Here is a 12,941-nt window from a genome sequence, read left to right as displayed (position 1 = left end):
GTTAAGGAATCAATGTTGCTCGTGACTTGCTACCAGTAAAATAAGTGATATTTTACTTCAGCCAAAAGAGAAGAGAAACACCATTTGATTTGTCATCTAGTTTGCTGCGTGAGATTATATATTAATCATATATATATATAATCAATGATTACATATATGAAGTAACAATCAATGACCATCAAGTGATCACCTAAGACAAAATACCAAAAGGAGACGTTGCTAGTCGCAGGCACCTAATAGAGCATAAAAGCAGAAAGAGGTAGAAATACTCAACAGGTCTGACAGCATCGGTGGGAATACAAACAGAGTTAATGTTTCAGGTTTCGATCTGAAACGTTAACTATCAATCATTCCAGATTCTGCCCAACCCATTTACACAATTTTCTGCTTTTACATACAATTTCTAACATCAGCAGCTTTTGATTATCAACAGGTGAAACTGAATTGAGATGCATCTAAACATTTCATAAAAATGAATAGTAGGCCAGCTTTTATAATTAGGATATTTTAAATAAATCTGCAAAATATCAGTCTCATTTATACAAATCCCAAGAAGGATAGGTCTGGTAGCACTGACAGTTACAAAACACAAGGTCCAGACGCGTCATGGTTGGGAGAAGCCTTGTCCTGGATAGGAAAAGGAAGACCAAGAGTCACTTGAGGAGTGTCTGAAAGCAGCACAGATCTCACTGTAAAAGGCATGCACAGGAAAGACCAGCAACATAGTAGACCTGAAACACAATTACTTTATGGCCAGCAAGAATAAAGGGCACTTTCAAAATTTCCAACCAGTCTAAAATTTTAACTTCAATGTGGCACCCCACAAGTTGAATAAAATTTAATCATGCAAAAACAATACAGGGATTAGAGAAAGATGTATTTTAAAAAAGGCAGATGTTGCAGAAAATCCAATTTCAACCCACACAATGTTATATGCTTAAAATACAGTCCAAAACCAAAAGATGCAAAGTACTCAATTATGTTTTCCCCCAATTTTACTTTCCTACCGAGTAGGAAAGGCACTAGAGGATCACATCAAGCATTGGCATCGCAGTGTGTTCACTTTAGCTCCAAGATTCAGAGCCAGCATTAACAAGACAATGAATTCCAGATGCTGGAATCTTTAGCAAAGTGCTGTATGAATTCAGCAGATCAGACAGCAACTTTGAAGGAAATTGTCAGATGACGTTTAGTGTCAAGCCCCTTCTTTAAACTGACGTTTCCTGACCCACTGAGTGACTCCAGGACTTTCCTTTGTCAAACAGCTCTTAAAAACATTGTATGCCTTTGGTCCTATATTTGACCCAATGACACGGAGGCCAATTATAGTAGCCCAACCACCATATGGATTAAAGTCATCACCTCAGAGACTGGATTAATGCAACTTCTAGTATCTACAGATAGACACAAGATGCTGGAGTAACTCAGCGGGTCAGGCAGCATCTCTGGAGAAGGAATGGGTGACGTTTTGGGTCGAGACCCTTCTTCAGACCGACATATCTATGTTTACTGACGTAACTAATAGTATCTACAGTTCAATTGCACCAAGTCTTCAAGAACAAAGTTGTATGTAATTTCAAAGAGGTTCGTAGAATCAATGTGCCCAGTAAGAACATATTAAGCGTGCATAGTACAGGCTGACATTCAGTAATGCATAACTGACAACTTTGAAACACACTCCAACAATGAAGGACCAGTCATTTAAAAAACTAAAAACAGAGAGTAGGTAGCAAATTTTCATAACCTGCCCCACAGCAGCCTGGAAGCTATATTATTAAAGTATTTAAAAGTGGAGGTAGATAATTTTTTTGAAAGGCGGATCACAGAATTAAGAACTAGACCAAGTGGACCCGTTGGGCCCATTCTTCGTAGTGGGGGGACAGGGAAGGGGAGAGGGTGTTGTCACTGAGTGAGCCCTATTCTCCTCCCCCCTCTCCTGACCCACACCTCCCTCCCTCACTTTCCCCTCCTCCCCACCCCAACTGTCCCCCTTCCCCCCACTGTCCCCCTCCTTCCCCCGCCTCCTCTTTGCTCCTATGCTCAACTCCTCTTGTTATGGCCAACATTCCATTGGCTTTCTTCACTGCCTGCTGTACCTGCATGCTTCCTTTCAGTGACTAATGCACTAGGACACCCAGATCTCGTTGTACGTCCCCGTTTCCTAACTTGACACCATTCAGATAATAATCTGCCTTCCTATTCTTACCACCAAAGTGGATAACCTCACACTTATCCACATTAAACTGCATCTGCCATGCATCCGCCCACTCACACAACCTGTCCAAGTCACCCTGTAACCTTATAGCATCTTCCTCACAGTTCTCACTATCACCCAGCTTTGTATCATCTGCAAATTTGCTAATGGTACTTTTAATCCCTTCATCCAAGTCATTAATGTATATTGTAAATAACTGCGGTCCCAGCACCGAGCCTTGCGGTACCCCACGAGTCATTGCCTACCATTCTAAAAGGGACCCATTTATCCCCACTCTTTCCTATATGGGACCTTGTTGAAGGCTTTCTGAAAGTCAAGGTACACTACATCCACCGGTTCTCCCCTGTCAATTTTCCTAGTTACATCCTCAAAAATTTCCAGAAGGTTAGTCAAGCATGATTTCCCCTTCGTAAATCCATGCTGACTCGGAACGATCCTGTTACTGCTATCCAAATGCTCTGCAATTTTGTCTTTTATAATTGACTCCAGCATCTTCCCCACCACTGATCCTGTTACTGCTATCCAAATGCTCTGCAATTTTGTCTTTTATAATTGACTCCAGCATCTTCCCCACCACTAACTGGTCTATAATTTCCCGTTTTCTCTCTCCCTCCTTTCTTAAAAAGTGGGATAACATTAGCTACCCTCCAATCCACAGGAACTGATCCTGAATCTATAGAACATTGGAAAATGATCACCAATGCGTCCTCAATTTCTAGAGCCACCTCCTTAAGTACCCTGGGATGCAGACTATAAGGCCCTGGGGATTTATCAGCCTTCAGTCCCATCAGTCTACCCATCACCATTTCCTGCCTAATGTGAAGCTCCTTCAGTTCCTCCGTCACCCTAGGATCTCTGGCCACTGGAACATCTGGGAGATTGTTTGTATCTTCCCTAGTGAAGACAGATCCAAAGTACCGGTTCAACTCGTCTGCTATTTTCTTGTTCCCCATAATAAATTCCCCTGCTTCTGTCTTCAAGGGACCCACATTTGCCTTGACTAGTTTTTTCCTTTTCACATACCTAAAACAAACAGCTTTTACTATCCTCCTTTATATTATTGGCTAGTACCTTTGTACCTCATCTTTTCTCCCCGTATTGCCTTCTTAGTCATCTTCTGTTGCTCTTTAAAAGAGTCCCAATCCTCTGGCTTCCCACTCTTCTTTGCCATGTTATACTTCTTCTCTTTTATTTTTATGCTGTCCTTGACTTCCCTTGTCAGCCACGGGTGCCTCTTACTCCCCTTAGAATCTTTCCTCCTCGTTGGGATAAATTGATCCTGCAACTTCTGCATTGTTCCCAGAAATACCTGGCATTGCTGTTCCACCGCCTTCCCTGCTAGGGCCTCCTTCCAGTCAAATCTGGCCAGCTCCTGCCTCTGTAATCCCCTTTGCTATACTGTAATACTGACACTTCCGATTTTCCCTTCTCCCTCTCAATTTGTAGAGTAAAACTTATCATATTATGATCACTGCCTCCTAATGGCTCTTTTACCTTGAGTCCCCTTATCAGATCGGGTTAATTACACAACACTAAATCCAGAATTGCCTTCTCCCTGGTAGGCTCCAGTACCAGCTGTTCTAAGAATCCACCTCGGAGGCACTCCACAAACTCTCTTTCCTGGGGTCTATTACCAACCTGATTTTGCCAGTCTACCTGCATATTGAAATCTCCCATAACCACCGTAGCATTACATTTGCGACATGCCAATTTTAGCTCCTGATTCAACTTGCACTCTATGTCAAGGCTACTTTTTGGGGGCTTGTAGATAACTCCCATTAGGGTCTTTATACCCTTACAATTCCTCATTTCTATCCATACTGATTCTACATCTCCTGATGCTATGTCACCCCTTGCAAGGGAGTGAATATCATTCCTTACCAACAGAGCGACCCCACTCCCTCGGCCCACCTGTCTGTCTTTTCTATACATCGTGTACCCCTGAATATTCAGTTCCCAGCCCTGGTCCTACTGTAGCCATGTCTCTGTAATCCCCACATCATACTTCCCAATGTCTAACTGAGCCTCAAGCTCATCCACTTTATTTTTTATACTTCGCGCATTTAAATACAAAACTTTAATTTCAGTATTCACCTCCCCTCTCACACCGGTCACAATTGGCCCTGACCTTCCTATCTTATCCCATCTAGAACTTCCCTTCCCATTTATTCGAGTCTTTTGCAATTTCAACTGTATTCGCTTCCCCTTTAACTCCATCTTCATATTCCCAATTTGTCAACCCCTCCCCCCACTACTTAGTTTAAACCCACACGTGCAGCACTAGCAAACCTGCCTGCCAGAATGTTGGTCCCCCTGCTGTTAAGGTGTAACCCGTCCCTTTTGTACAGGTCACCCCTGCCCCAGAAGAGATCCCAGTGGTCTAGAAATCTAAATCCCTGCTCCCTGCACCAGGCCCTCAGCCATACATTCATATCCCTGATCTCTCTGTTCCTGCCCTCACCAGCACGAAGTACAGGTAGCAGTCCAGAGATAACCACCCTCGACGTCCTACTTCTCAGTCTTTCTAACTCTCTAAACTCACGTTGCAGTATCTCCTTCCTCTTCCTCCCAACGTCGTTCGTGCCCACGTGCACAACTATGTCCGGTTGATCGCCTTCCCTCGCTAGGATGTTCTGAAGCCGGTCCGTGATGTATTGAACCCTGGCACCAGAGAGGCAACAGACCATCCTCAAGTCCCACCTGCCGCCACAGAATCTACTGTCAGAAAGGAAAGCTCTACAGCGGGTAGTCCATAGAGCTCAGAGGGCCATCGGAACACAGCTACCAGACTTGGAGGGCATCTACAACACACGATGCCTCAGAAAAGCCACCAGCATCCACAAAGACTCTTCACACCCCTGCAACAGTCTGTTCGAACTCCTTCCATCGAGCAGACGATACAAGGCCTTCTATGCCCGCACCTCCAGACTCAGGAACAGCTTCATCCCCAGGGCCATAGCTGCTATGAACCGGTCCTGCTGAGCCGGATGGCCACAACGCATAGATCAACTTGCACTTTACCCTGTCCAAAACTGTTACAACTGTTCGTTTCGTTGGGTTGCTGCTGTCTAAATTACCTAAATTATTGCATCGTATGGGAGGCGCATTCCCAATCTCGTTGTACCCCTGGGTACAATGACAATAAAGATATATTGTATTGTATTGTATTGTACCTTGGACAATGGAGTCACCCACTACTACGGCTCTTCCTGACTTCGGTCTCCCCGGTCGAGTCTCCTTGCCTGGATTAGAGCCACCAACCTGTCCGCTGCTCGGACTGGAAGCACAAACACACATACACACGGACAGAGAGTTTTAGTAATATATATATATATATATATATATAGATGGGTAACTGCACAGAAGAGTCATTGAGATTTGGGAGAGACTCACCATACTCATATTGAACAGTGGGGTAGGCAAACTACTCCCGCTCCTATTGGCCTTGTGTACAGAAACAATGGAAATGCAACCGTTCCACATAGTAGCAATGAAAAAGACATTGCAAACATGTATTCTTCTATAACCAACCTTCCATCTCAGAGACATTCAGCTGATCTGTTCATTCACACTTCCTAATCTTCAAACAGCACACACCTTTGTTTTAGTCGAATGCGCAAGTAAATAGTGCTTTATCTTGTAATTAGCCTTACACATGTTAGAAAGGCTAACAAAATATTCCCACCATCTTCCATGGACTGTAATTGTGCACCTAATCAGGTGCCAGATGCAGTTGTGGTTCAAATGCATTAAGAAACCTGCTGCTCCACAATCATTAAGTTTTTTTTTAAAATGCAACTTTGAAAGTAAATTTCAATTGATGAGAAAAATAGATTTGCTGACAATCTATAAAAGTTTAAATTAAAACAAGAGAAACCAATTTCCAGCCCACTGCTTAAAGCAAAGATGCTACTTTAAAGGACCACACAAGTTATGACTTAAAGGAAAAATAACAAATGGAAGTAGCTGCCAAGAGGCAGCTGTTGCACTGAAACCATGCCCTGCACCAAACCTAGACTCACATTGCATGGTCATGAGGATACCATCTTTTTGAATAAAAGAGAACCCTACAAATGGAGGCAAAGCATCCCATGTGACAAATCGTGGTTTGTAGACTAACGTAGTGATTATCACATTGAACCAATGTTATGAGTTTTGTTAAAAATATACAGTCAAGATCATAAAAGCAGTCAGTGGATTGAGGCCAAACAGTGAGGGCATGGAAAATGATGGCCGAGTAACAGAGGGCTGCAGTGAATGGCCATTTTGTTTTTGCATTGGTGGAAAGTGAATATTCCAGAGTCTCATGTTGGACCAATTGCTTTCTTAGTAAGAATTAACATTAATGTCCTGGACTCTGAAGTGTCCACATTTCCCAAGTTTGCAGATGACAGAACTGGTTAGATTTATAAACTATAATGGGAGCTAATTATGGATGACAAAGGATACAGACAGATAGATTGCATATATGCATTGCAGAGGAATGTCAAGAACAAAGGTGATGCCATTATGATCTAGAAAATGGAACAGGCAACAAAAAATACCAAAATGAGCAGAAACAGTGAAAGCTGCTCAAACCATTGGAAATGGCAGGGCAAGTCAAGAAAGTAATTTACAAGCAAAATTCAATTGTCGGCTTATCAATGAAAGCAATAGTGCATTAAAATAGGGAAGCCATGCAGAACCTTAATAAAACACCGGTCAATCTCAACTGGAGCAATCTGGCCCCACAGGAAAGAGTGAAGGCATCAGATACAACCTGCAAGAGACCTACAAGAATTACCTTGGGATTTGGTTGGGGAAGTACATGTCTTTGGCATAAAACAACCCAAAAATACCGCCAAAGGAAAACTCGCAATATGTGATTACAATCTGGGGAGCTTTGTGCGCAAATGTGGTGGAGGAAGATTCTATTGTGGCCTTCAAGAAATTGGATGATAAACTCAAGACTTAAAGCAATAGAGAAACAAGAGCTGACGAGTTGCACTGAAAGAGGCAGCAAGGACAAAATGGTCTCCTCCTGCAATGTAATCAGTTTGATGATTTCATAATCTCACTATTGTTTGCAGGGCCTTGCTGTGCACAATTTAGCCCCTCTGTGCCTCCATTTCAAAAGGGTATGAAAGAAGCTTTAATCATTTTTTTTCTCCATTGGGCAATGCTGGATTAACAAATACCGATTAGAGTTGAGTGAATAAAATATCAGATCAACTAAATAATTCACCCCCCCATTTCCAACTAGATAGGACAAAGTATGGTACTAATTTTCCTCAAGCACTTGAGGTACAATAAAAGAGTAGCTGTGATTGACAATAGATTACAATATCTTCATACAATTGCAACAGTTAGATAGCAATCTCTACCAATTAATTGATTAATCTAAAGATACTTCCCCTCCAGCATTAAAAAAAATCCAATGTGGACATGAAAGGCATCATTGGAATTACAAAGAAGTTGCAGTCTCATGGTGTGGCTGGTAACAAAGTGATTGTGCAGTGCCAGTGACCCGATTCAATCCCGACTCTTGGTTCTCTGGAGTTCAGTTTCCTTACCATATATTGCCCTCAGAAGGTAACCAAGTAGTAGAATCTGGGGAAATATTAATGGGAATGTGGAGAGAACATGTTACAGGGATAATTAGTGGGAATATCCAATTTCCCTAGGAGCTAGCATAGACTCAATAAATCATACAGCCTCATCCCATGTTGTAATGAAGTAAGAAAATAACATCCAGCGAGGAAATTAACATGCCAGATCGCTAAAGGCTATCAATGTGCAGGCCCTGGCAGCTAAATTTCTGAGCTGCAAGAGAAAATGGAGGGTTATGCAAAAAGGCATAAAGGGGAGAAACACCCAGTTGCTAACCATTTTAACTCCCCTGCACATTCCCTTTTTTGTTCTGGGCCTCCATTGCCAGAGTGAGGCCGCACACAAACTGGAGGAACAGCACATCATATTCTGCTTGGTGTAAACCAGCATCTGCAGTTCCTTCCAACTCAAGATCAGATTAGCCATGACCTTATGGAATGGCACACGAGGATACATTGCCTGCTCCCACTCCCTTCTCTGGTGTTGTTATGATCTTAAAATGCTGTATTGGCTAACAAATGGAGATCAAGGCAAATAGCACAGGTCAAACAGACAGCATAGGGGTTGGGGGGGTTGAAGAGTAAATGTGAGGAAAGAGAAAAGTATTTGGAAACAAGTGGGAGATGGTGGCTTGTGTGAAATACAGATAATGACAAAGAACCACTGGGTGCTGATATCTGGCATTTAGAGGGTTCAAATAATTCTTATTAAAATGCACTGAAAAAATACTAAACAATTTCATGAATTTCTCATTAGGCCTTTAATCTTAACACTTCAGATATTATCCATGAAAACTTGCCAGATTAATAAATGGACCAATGTCAAAGCAATTGTGTAAAAAATAATTTGCAATGTTCTGTAATAATTTGCAATTTTCAGAGAATTGCAGCTGTTCTGTATTGATTGAGGTTTTGAAAGCAAAACATTGAATTCATACACTGTACATTAAAAGATAAAGGATTAACTGAGCAAAAAACAGCATGCAAGATATGGTATATATTTGCATGCAGAAAGACAAGATGCGGAAAACTGCTGGGGGAACTCTAGGTTATGAAGCACCTGTGGGGGAAATGGACAGGAAATGCTTCAGGTCAAAACCTATTATACACAAATGTAAAAATGCAAATAGGTAACTTTAATGTATACAAGCTGGCACAGCGTTCATTAATTCAAGTTGTTCACAATACAGTATCCACATATATTTAAAAATAGTTTAGTCATCATTCTTAAACACAAGAATAAGTCACAAATAACATAAGAAAATTTAAAAAATCAATTAAAATTTTTACTCAGAAAATAATTCCATACCAATTTGTAGAATGTGGTTTAAAAAGACAGCTGTTTCATACATGCAGGCAAGGCAGCAAGGTCAAATTGGCTGGAAACATACATTATGGTGCCACACATACATTCAATTGGTGACAAAGTCAATTTAGCTAATACAAATAATTGGATGCTCATAGCAAAAATTGGGTACAGACCCTTCCACGGGGAAATTGAGAAAGTGATAGATTTACTTGAAAGTCAAGTGAATAGTTACTTAATTAGAATGACACTTCGCAAAGAAAAAAATGACTAAGCTGTTCTGTACACTACCACTGCCAACTCAGCAAACCCAGTTTGCTTAATTAACATCTCTAAAGATTATATATTACAAAATTTAAAGAACAATGCCAGACAAAAGCCAATATAAAAGTTTTTTAAAAAGCAGATTTGTCCTTTCAGAGCCCATCCCATGAACAGCTTCAGAAAGTGACAACGTCACCAGATAAGTCGAGACACACACACAGAAAAGAAAAACAAAATATGGAGGAGGAAAAAACCCCTTAAAAAACCCCAAAAAATATTTTAAAATAACACAAATGTTAAACAATAAGGGGCAGGGGATTTGGATGCAGATTACAGGGCGCTCAGACATTTATATCCCAGACCTGCTCCGAATTATTCCACGTAGCAAAATCCATTGCATAATCACCTTTGTTTCAGCAAAAACTGAAAACACCAGCATTTCTGCACACTCCAATTACCTGAATCACAAGTCGAACAGATGGGCAAAAAAATGCACCAGGTCATGCCACATTGGCATTGCGCTGGGTATTTTTGGAAACAGGGCGAGAAAATAAAACTTTATGCAAAAACTTTGAGGAAACTTCGCAGAGTTTGTGCGCCTGCGCAGTGCTGACACGTAGCCCTTATCCCAGCGGCTCTCGCGCAGCGGAAAAAAAATGGAGCAGCGGCTCCGCTCCGGCCGAGCCCGCCCCCCCCTCTCTCTCCCACCGCCTCTCCGCCACCCGGGCCCGGCCGGGCCCAGCCGAGCCGCCCGCCTTCGCACCCAGGCCTGCCACCCACTGCGGCCCGGTCAGCTTGCGGCCCACCCCGCCGTTGGCAACGCACAGGCAGGCAGGCCGGCCGGCCGGCCGGCCGCGACTGAGAGCCCCGAGCAGCCACCTGCTCGCCGGTTGTCGGATCATGGTCGGTGCGCTGACATCGGGTCTCTGTCCTCGGCCTAGTCTGGCGGCCGGGTCAGACTCGACCCCCGCCAGCACTCACCGTATCACGGTGTCTTCGTAGCCCTCTCTAATGGAGAAGCTCCTGAACTCCAGAGTGAGGGGAGCCGCAGGGCGGCCGCTTATAGCCGGGCCCGGGCCCCAATCACAGGTCGAGACGTCAGCGTGGGGGCGTGAGGGAGAGGAGCGGGGCAGTTGGGTAGAGGGCGTGGGGGAGGGAGGAGGACTGGGAGAAGGAGGACTGGGAGAAAGAGGACTGGGAGAAGGACTGGGAGAAGGAGGAATGCGGGAGGGGAAAAATGAAGAGGAGGAAAAGAGAGTGAATGGGAAGATGACGGGAAAGAAGATGTTGGAGCTAAGGTTGAGCAAAGGAAAGGATATTGGGAATGGATGGATGTGGAATGAAGATATGAGAGGTGGTAGGAAGTGGAGATGGAGAGGATGAGGAAAAGGCAAAGCATGCAGGAAGGGGAGAGAGGGAAAGAGAGGGGCGATTTACTTGGTTAAGGGGGAGTTACTTTATTTTAAGGATAAAGCATGGAAACGGGTTCTTTGGCTGACCAAGTTTTGGTCGGCTATGGAACCTGTTTCCATGTGCAGGAAGGAATTGCAGATAGACACAAAAACCTGCACGAGATAACCACTTATGAGGTGTTTGCACAGTAATCAACCAGAACCAAAAAGCTGGAGTAACTCAGCAGGGTAGGCAGCATCTCTGGAGAGAAGGGTGACGTTTCGGATTGAGACCCTTCGTCTGAAGAAGGGTCTCGACCCGAAACGTCACTCTTTCCTTCTCTTCATAGATGCTGCCTGTCCCGCTGAGTTACTCCAGCTTTTTGTGTCTATCTTCAGTTTAAACCAGCATCTGCAGTTCCTTCTTACACATAAGGAATTACAGATGCTGGTTTAAACCAAAGTTAGGCACAAAAAGCTGCAGTAACTCTGCAGGGCAGGCAGCATCTCTAGTGGGAAGGAATGGGTGTTTCCATGCTGTATCCCTAAAATAAAGTAAATAAAGTTATTCCCACTTTCTCGCCCCTTCACTACACATCTGGGGAAATTTACAGAGGCCAATCAACCTGCAAATCAACACGTCTTTGGAATGTTAGAGGAAACAAAAGCACATGGAGGTCACAGGGAAAATGTTCAAACTCGACAGACTCAAGGTCAGGATGGAACCTCGCTCGGTCTCTGACACTGAGGCAGTAGCTCTACCAGCTGTGGCACTGCTGCCCCGAATGATGGGAGGAGATGGGAGATGATGGGGCCGGGGGTGACTTGTGAGATGAGTGGAGAGATGGCAAGGTTGATGAGAGAATGGAGAAGGGAGATGGGAGGATGAGTACAAGGGGCAAGGAGATGGAGGGGAGGTGTGGGAAAGGGGTGGAGAGGAGAGATGAGGGGGTTGGAAGACCTGGGGAGGAGGAAGGAATATGAAGGGAGGGATTGGGACAGGCAGGGGAGTTGAGGGAAGCGGCTGGGGAGAGTTGTCAGATGAGGGCAAGGTAGGTGAGGGGATGGGGAGGGATATAATGGGATGAGGAGGGAAAATGAGAGGATAGGGATGGGTGATGTAGGAATGGGGAAGGGAGATGAGGTGATGCAAAACTGAGATGTGGGGAAGGCAATATGGGAATTAATCAACTATGGTTTTTGTGATAATTGAAAGATGCAGCATGGAAACAGACCCGACTGGTTTTCTCCCACATCCCAAACACATGCAGGATTGTACCATCTATTCGCACTAGTTCTTTGTTATCCCACTTATCCATCCACTCACTGCGCATCAAGGGAAATTTACAACAGTCAATTAACCTACAACCCCCACGTCTTTGGGATGTGGATAGACACTGAAGCACTTGGTGGCATTGAGCGTAATGGGGCAACGAGATGGGGGGAGGGGTTGAGAAGGTGTGGGGAAGGGAAATGCGGGAAAAGTGATGAGGAAGTTAGATTAGGGAGATGTGGGGAAGGGAAATGGGGGGAAGGGAAGTGTGAGGAAGCATGATAAGGGGACGGAATGGATAAGGGTGAAGGAGGGCATGGAAGTTAAGAGGAAGAGAGATGGGAATACGGAGGGGAGGGCGTGAGGAAGTGTTATATGGGGAAGGGGATGATGGAGAAGGGAGATAAGAGCAGATTGGGGAGAGGTGATATGATGATGTTATGAACAGGAGATGTGGTCGGGGTGAGAAGGTTATAGGTATGTGAAGGGGAAAAGATTGGTGAGATAGGTAAGGGTGTTGTATGGGGAAGGGAGGTGAAGGGGTAGGCAGGGGAGAGGGATGGATCAGGTAAATGAGAGGGATAGGGGAGGATAGGGAAGTGTTAAGTGGGAAACGGGTTGTGGAGAGATGGGGGAATGGGTGTGGAGGGGAGGGGAGGTGTGGGGAAGTGAGACTAGGTGAGGAGTGGGAAAGGGGGAGGAGGGGTCAGGAGATAGGGGAGATGAAGGAGGGAGGGCATGGGGAAGAGGGGAGAGGAGCTGAATAGAGCAGATGGGAGGGGAGTGAGGCAATTGGAAGGGAAGAAATAGGGAGGGAATGGGCACAGTGATATGGGGAGGGGTTTGAAAGGGAGATTGAAGAGATGAGGAGAGGGTAATGGGGAGAGAAAAGGAGGGGAGATGA

The 12,941-nt window shown here is 44.3% G+C and overlaps 1 protein-coding gene across 6 annotated transcripts in view; it reads right to left on the bottom strand.

Annotated features, from left to right (window-relative positions):
- The window catches only part of hdlbpa (high density lipoprotein binding protein a), a 70,813-nt gene that overhangs the window by 46,940 nt on the left and 10,932 nt on the right, over window positions 1-12,941 (bottom strand). For 4 of the 6 annotated variants that reach the window (XM_078410618.1, XM_078410620.1, XM_078410615.1 and 1 more), the window contains exon 1: window positions 10,355-10,450. The exons of the other annotated variants lie outside the window; for them this stretch is intronic. The gene's annotated coding sequence lies outside the window, so the exon portion shown is untranslated. Of the gene's footprint in view, window positions 1-10,354; window positions 10,451-12,941 lie in introns of those variants that run through there. 6 annotated transcript variants of the gene reach the window in all.

This window comes from Rhinoraja longicauda, chromosome 13, assembly GCF_053455715.1.
Source record: "Rhinoraja longicauda isolate Sanriku21f chromosome 13, sRhiLon1.1, whole genome shotgun sequence".
Classification (NCBI taxonomy): domain Eukaryota; kingdom Metazoa; phylum Chordata; class Chondrichthyes; order Rajiformes; family Arhynchobatidae; genus Rhinoraja; species Rhinoraja longicauda.
Note: the sequence above shows the minus strand (reverse complement) of the source record. Positions and strands in the feature narration are given on the sequence as shown.